General features: G+C 42.6%; 1 pseudogene; it reads left to right on the top strand.

Annotated features, from left to right (window-relative positions):
* The first annotated feature begins 1,752 nt into the window (after nt 1-1,752).
* On the top strand, nt 1,753-2,844 carry LOC114626786 (annotated as a pseudogene).
* Nucleotides 2,845-7,269: the final 4,425 nt, after the last annotated feature.

Here is a 7,269-nt window from a genome sequence, read left to right on the forward strand (position 1 = left end):
CTTTCTTTCTTTCTTTCTTTCTTTCTTTCTTTCTTTCTTTCTTTCTTTCTTTCTTTCTAACAAAATCAAAATGTAAACAGGGGTGTAAAAATCCAAACCTATTACAAAAGCATGCAGAAAAAAATTAAAGTGTTAAATATTTAGCTCAATTGAAGACATGATGCCTTTTGGGCATAAAAAAATGAGTGATGAATATTACTCTTAATGACAATGATTTAAAATTAAATAAATTTAAATTTGGATTCTCAGAAGTCATATAAAAGGTGTGTGGGGACACAGTCCTATGATATGAATACTAAGGAGCCAGAAGTAGGAGGATCACTGGAAATCACCGGTTAACCAGTGTAACCTAATTATTAAGCTCTGATTCAGTTAGAGAATTTGTCTAAAAAAATATCAGTTTCAGGGAAATAGAGGAAGATACTCAATATCTGCCCACACTTGGAGACAGATTAACACATGTGTGAACATGCACACATACACACACACACACATCTGTTCCAATGATACAGTGGACATTAGACTTTCTTTACCAGAGAAAAAGTATAAAATTTATTCAAGTTATCAAAATGGTACATGGCATTTCATAAAGTATATTAATTATATTTAAACTTAATACATATTGAATGTTACTTGTATGAAAACTTATTTAATCATCATTAGTTCATGAAGGAGACATTTTATTAATATTAAACATTAGCAAATGAAGCTCACATTTTGTAACCTGCTGAATGTCCAAGAATCACAATTTTTAACATTGCTTTATAACTTTATTTACTTTATTATTAACATTTTTCTTATGTAAAGCCTTTCCCAAAATGAGGTTTATTAGAAATCTCCTTTCAGTTTAAGAGAAAAATAATCTATTTAACAGTGTTTCATTTCAATCCTGAAATTTAAGCAAGCTTTTGATTACCTCTATGTCTTAAAATAGCATAATCTATAATGCATCTAGGAATCAAATGCATGACCTTAGTAAAGAATACTTTATGGTGAAATAGCACACTATGGGACTGTGTAAGTGTATCCTGGTTCATGGCTGGGCATGGGCCTGGAACCCCAAGACTCCAAGGGAGAAACAGCAGCCATTCTGCCACATCCCCAGAACCCAGAGTCCTAACTCAGTCTCGTCTCCATAGACCTACATTGTTCAGTCATGTAGGCCATTACAGCCCCTCCCAAAGTGCACAGGTAGAGGGAGTGACCATAGGCCTCAGGCCCTAGAGATTTACATACTAATCAAGGCCAGAGGGTGGAACAAATTAAGGATTCTTCCTCAGACCCACCCCTTTCTCCCTCCCTATTTAACTCAGGACAGCCCTAAGTTTCACGGGGGGGGGGGGACTTGCAGATCCATTCACCATCCACCATGGCAATAAACCTTTCTGAAACCAAGGACTTCCTTGGGTCATTGGGGCCTGCCATCGTCAATGCTTCCAGCCTCTGGAACCTTAGACTTCTTCCTGTACGTGGGACCTGCCATGTGTAAAGCCTCCAGGACCTCTGCTGCAGCTATTTTCCCATAGCACACTGTCTTTATTTAAACAATTATGTATTGTCAAAATATTCTTCCTTTAAATATATGATTCATATATATTAGTCAAATAGGTTATTTTCATTTTTATAGTTAATTTACATTTTATAGAACTCAATCCAATACTGAATCCAAAGAAGACAAAGGCTCTCTACTCCTTCCTGTTCCAGAGACAGCCACATATTCTTGTCCAGTGCCAGCCTCCTCTCATACACAAGATGGTGAAGGTCAGTGTGAATATATTTAGCCATATTGGGAACCTTGTTACCAGTTCTGCCTTCTCACCTACATATGGCAAAGTGGAAATTGTTGCAATCAATGACTTCCTCATTGACCAAAACTACATGGTCTATATGTGCCTGTATGACTCTACCCATGGCAAGTTCAAAGGCATAGTCAATCCTGAGAATGAGAAGCTTGTCATCAACAGGAAGTCCATTACCATCTTCCAGAAATAAGATCCACTAACATCAAATGGGGTGATGCTGGTGTTGGATATGTCATAGAGTCTACTGGCATCTTCACCACCATAGAGAAGGCTGAGGGCCACTTGAACTGTCAGGCCAAAGGGATCATCACAGTTGCCACTTCTGCTGATGCTCCCATCATTCTTTTAACATTGAAATTAAATGTAACCTCTCTGCTATGACTCCAGTATCATGCCTGCCTGCTTACTGCTATGCTCTCTGCTATCATGATATATGGGTATGAACCACTAGAAATATGAAAAGTCACTCAAGATTGTCAGCAATGCATCCTGTACTAAGAACTGGCCAAGGTCATCCATCACAACTTTGGCATCATGGAAGGGCTCATGACCATGGTCCATGCCATCATTACCACTCAGAACACTGTCAATGGTCCCTCTGGAAAGCTGTGGCATGATGGCTGTGGGGCTGCCCAAAACATCATCCCAGCATTCACTGATGCAGCCAAGGCTGTTGGCAAGGTCATCCCTAAGTTGAACAGGAAGCTCACTGAAATGGCTTTCCATGTTCCTACCCCCAACATATCCATTGTGGATCTGACATGCTGCCTTGAGAAACCTGCTAAGTATGATAACATCAAGAATGTGGTGAAACAGGCATCCAAGGGCCCACTACAGGGTACCCTGAGCTACCCAGATTACCCCTTGCAACATCAACAGTAACCCACACATTAATACCATTGATGCTGTAGCTGGCATTGTTCTCAATGACAATTTTGTAAAGCTCACTTCCTGGTATGACAATGAATACAGCAACAGGGTGGTGAACCTCATGTCCTACATGAACTCCAAAGAACAAGAAATCCTGGACTATTTACTCTAGCAAAAACAGGAGAGCATAAAAGAGACTCTCAGTTGCTGAGGGTTCCCTGCCCCTACTCAGACCCCCAATACTGACCATCTCTCTTAGAGTTTCCATCCCAGATCCGCATAATATCAAGAGGGGCCAAGGGACTCCGACTTTCTTGAATACCATCAAAAAGTTCACTGCACTCACAAAAAAGAAGATAAATAGAAAGGATAAAAACAAACATCTTTATAAAATTTTAGGGGGCATGATAGGAGGACTCCTATATTTCTTCTTTAGTTATGATTGAAAATTTCTGATTAATCTAGGAAAGTAATTTTAAATGATTTTATACATTTTTGTGGATTTTACAGGATAGATAAACTCAAAGAAATTACCAAATCAAGATGACATGAATCTTTACAGAGAAAGAAAAGTTGGCAAATAATTGATACCTAAAATACATCAGAATTTCTAGGGATGAGGAGCTGGGCATGGTGGTTTGGACCTTTAGGCAGATCTCTGAGTTCAAGACTATCCTGATTTGTTTAGTGACTTCTAGCTAAGACCATATAGGGAAACTCTCTCAAGAAACAAACAAACTAACTAACTAACAAAAAAGACAAATAGAAAAAAGAAAGAAAAGAAAAAATCTAGAGATGGTATTATGATATGAAAAACATAAGAACATTTTCATTTTTGAACTTTCTATATGACATGTATTATTTTAGGTGGTAATTTATTCACATCCATTGTAGTTGAAATTACAAGACTCCTATAAGCATGGTTATTTTTCAGCCTATACACAACACACACAAACACGCACACAATTAAATTTAAAATTGAAATGTAGAAAAAAATCATACAGCATATCTTTCTGTCTTGCTTATTTCACTAAATAATTTATAATTCTATCCATTTTCTGAAATATTATGATTTATTTTTTATAACTGAATAAAACTTTGTTGTATGAATGTGTCACATTTTCTGTGTACTTTTATGTGCTGACAGAGATCAATCCCAATCACTCCAAGTCATAGCACCCATATAATTTCATATTCATATTTATTATATTTAATTTAATGTATTTACTTTATACTACACATTTTACTCTCCCCCCCAATCCACCCTCTGACTTTTCCACATCCCATACCTCCAACCCACCCCACTGCCTTCACAAGGCTGTTTACAGGACCCATCCCTCAACCCCACCTGACATCTAAACTCCCTAAGACCTCAAGTCTCTTGAGGGTTATGTATGCCATCTCTGATGACCCAGTACTACTCTGCTGTATATGTTTTGGGGGCCTCATAACAACTGGTATGTGCTGCCTTTTTGGTGGTCTAGTGTATGAGAGACCTTAGGTATCCAGATTAATTAAGACTGCTGGTCCTCCTGCAGGGTCGCCTTCCTCTTCAGTTTCTTTCAGCCTTTTCCTAGTTCAACCAGAGGACTCAGCAGCTTCTGTCCATTGGTTGGGTGTAAATATCTGCATCTGACTCTTTCAGCTGCTTGTTGGTTCTTCTGGAGGGCAGTCATGATAGGTCCCTTTTAGGGAGCGCTCCATAGCCTCAATAATAGTATCAGGCCTTGGGACCTCCACTTGAGCTAGATCTCACCTTGGGCCTGTCACTGGACCTTCTTTCCCTCAGGCTCCGGAGAGAGAAGCCTTTTGTTCTAGAGGGCCTCGGGGCACTTTCTCTTGAGAGCCGAGGTTCCCTGGATGCCCCTGCCCGCTGCTCATGGGGCAGGGGGATGGGAAGCCTTTCTCTCTGCAGTCGGTCAGCTCTGTCCAGCGTGACTGGACAGCATGCCCCGAGACCGCTGCTCTGCCACCCGCAACCTGCATCCCCTCCTGCTCCTGCTCGAGCCAGCGTGGCTGCCCGTGACCTCCGGGCACGAGCATTGTCCAACATCTGGCGCCCAATATGGGGCACGATGTCCACAACTCCAAGAATGAAAGAGTCACTTCCAACGAGACACAGTATCTAGACTCCTGTTTTCCCAGCTCACGCCCACAAAGGTCTGTGTGTCCACAGACTCTTGAAATAGAGGCCACATAGGCATGCTGGTGTGTTCAGACACACAGTCACACGTCCCCACAATCTCTGCCCTGCTATGCTCTCCCCCCCCCCCGTGGCGTTTAGGGCCCAGAGCAGAGATACGGGAGTCTTACGCAAATGCCCGCTGAGATCTGACTAGTTCATTCCTGCCCAAACACCAAGCTTTCTATGCCTGCTTCTCCACTATGGTGATCTCCGCCTCCCTGAGACATCCGCTCCAGACAAGAGACATAGACAACTCTATGCCTGCGTGCTCCCAAGACACACGGGCCACCATTTCCCCCTGGTTAGTGGTGGACAATATACACAGAGCCAGCTCAGAAGCTCTCCTCGCTGGTACCTGCAAAAACCGTGAGTTACACCTCTGTCCACCCACCCTCCACCTCCTCTCTGCTTCTCTTGTTCCCAACTAACGTCTTTCCTCTAATTGTTAACTACAATCTAACTTCCGCCTAATTCAAAAACTAAGTTTCTCCACTTGTTCCCTACAAGATGGTGGATTTCATTCTTTACCCCTTCCCCAAAAAATCTCTCACAATCTGCCTGCCAAAAGGTTTACCCCTCCCCCAGAGGTCAGCCTTTGTGCTCTGCCTGCTGGCTTCTAAAGAACAATAAAACTTCTTCCCTGAGAGCTGCTACACGCTGCCTGCTGACAAAAGTTTTCCCCTCCCCCTCTGACTGAGAACTGCCGACCGCCTTCTCCCAAGAGCTGCTGACTCTAGATGCTAGCCTCTAGGTATCTTCCCCGCCATGGCTCAGCTTTACACAGCCTTTTACTCCTTCTGACTCTGTTATCAAACTTCTATGATTCTCCCTTTGAACTTTTCTTCAAAGTTAGCCTTTCTTTTCTCTAAGAAAAACAAAGGGAGGAATGCCCTGACTTCTAACAGGCCCCCTCCCCCACTGATTTTAACTGTTCATTAATAATTTTCTCCCAAACAGAGATACCTACAGCAACATTTGTGCTTTTCAACCAAAAAATTTTCGCTTTTTGTTTAAATGTTTCCTTTTCTCTCTAACACTCATGATATATTCTCAACATTTTTTTCAACTTTTAAAATTTCTTCAAGGTTTGAAAGTCATCTAAATCTACTTCCACAGGTTAAATCAACATGCTGACCACCACCTTTCAGCTTTTAATAAACAACTAATTTTCCTTCGCAGACAAACTGTGGATGATTACCCCAGGTGTTATTAACAGAATGTTTTTTCCTTCAGCCATCCAATTTCCTCAAACACCTTTGGCTTTCCAGGAGTGATTTCATTCTTAATATCGAGGCTTTCCAGATACCTCCCCGCTGGAGGTGCTGCTTCCCTGTGATTATATCCACAGATCCAACAGAGACAAGCTGATGCCGAGACAACGCCGCCTCCTGGAACCTGCCAAGCTGCCCTCTCCCAGTCATCTCGTCTGACTGAAGACCCAGAGATGCTCGCTACCAGCTGTGGATGAACTCTTGCCAAAGTCACTTAGCTGAAGTGAAGTGTTAGTGAAGAAATCCTAATGTCTATTTAGATTAATCAGATGTCATTATTCTCAAATTGTACAATGAGTATTTAATTCATTCAATGACTCCTTGCTTTCCCAACCCCAACCCTCAATTCCAATTACCCTTGGCTTGATTGTGCTACACCCCCCAGTCTGTGTGTTTTCTTTTATTTTCACTACAGATGATACCTCTCCTGAGAGTGAATTGTGGGTGACAGGCTGTGAAGGTGGGAAATCCTGGTAGCAGAGCCCTAGAAGCCCCACACCCTAGTCTCTGAGGCTAGCCTCTGACACGGAAGGTGCTTCAAGCCTCCCAGGCCTTCTAGCTCTCTCAGCTTCAGCTTCCACAGTCACTCCCACAGTTATTTGTCAAATGAGAATAACATCCCCACACGTGACCTACATTAAATTATATCTCCACCTTCAGAGTTTTCACCTCCTTTTATGAAAGAAAAAAGGGTGGATTGTGGGGATGGAGAACCCCAGGTGTTCTGCCACACCCCCAAAACCCAGAGATTCAACATACAGTCCTTGCCAATTCACATAAGACACGAAACTAACAGGCCTCTGCCTCAGGATTTCCCTGGCCCGGCCCCTCCCCCTTCCAATATATAAACAAACCCCTTCCTACACTTTTTGGGAAAGCACACCAGACACATCACCATGTCAATAAATGTCTTCAGCTCTACGTGTCTCTTGGAATCCTGAAGTCATGTTGTAAGGTCAAAACCCACGTGGCAGTGCGGGAGTGGGAGAGAGAAGCCTTTTGTTCTAGTGGGCTGCAGGACACTTTCTCTTGAGAGCTGAGGTTCCCAGGATGCCCACGCCCGCTGCTGTGCACCAGCTCACCAGGCAGGGGGATAGGAAGCCTTTCTCTCTGCTGTTGGTCAGCTTTGCCCAGTGTGACT

This window comes from Grammomys surdaster, unplaced genomic scaffold, assembly GCF_004785775.1.
Source record: "Grammomys surdaster isolate TR1022 unplaced genomic scaffold, NIH_TR_1.0 61, whole genome shotgun sequence".
Classification (NCBI taxonomy): Eukaryota; Metazoa; Chordata; class Mammalia; order Rodentia; family Muridae; genus Grammomys; species Grammomys surdaster.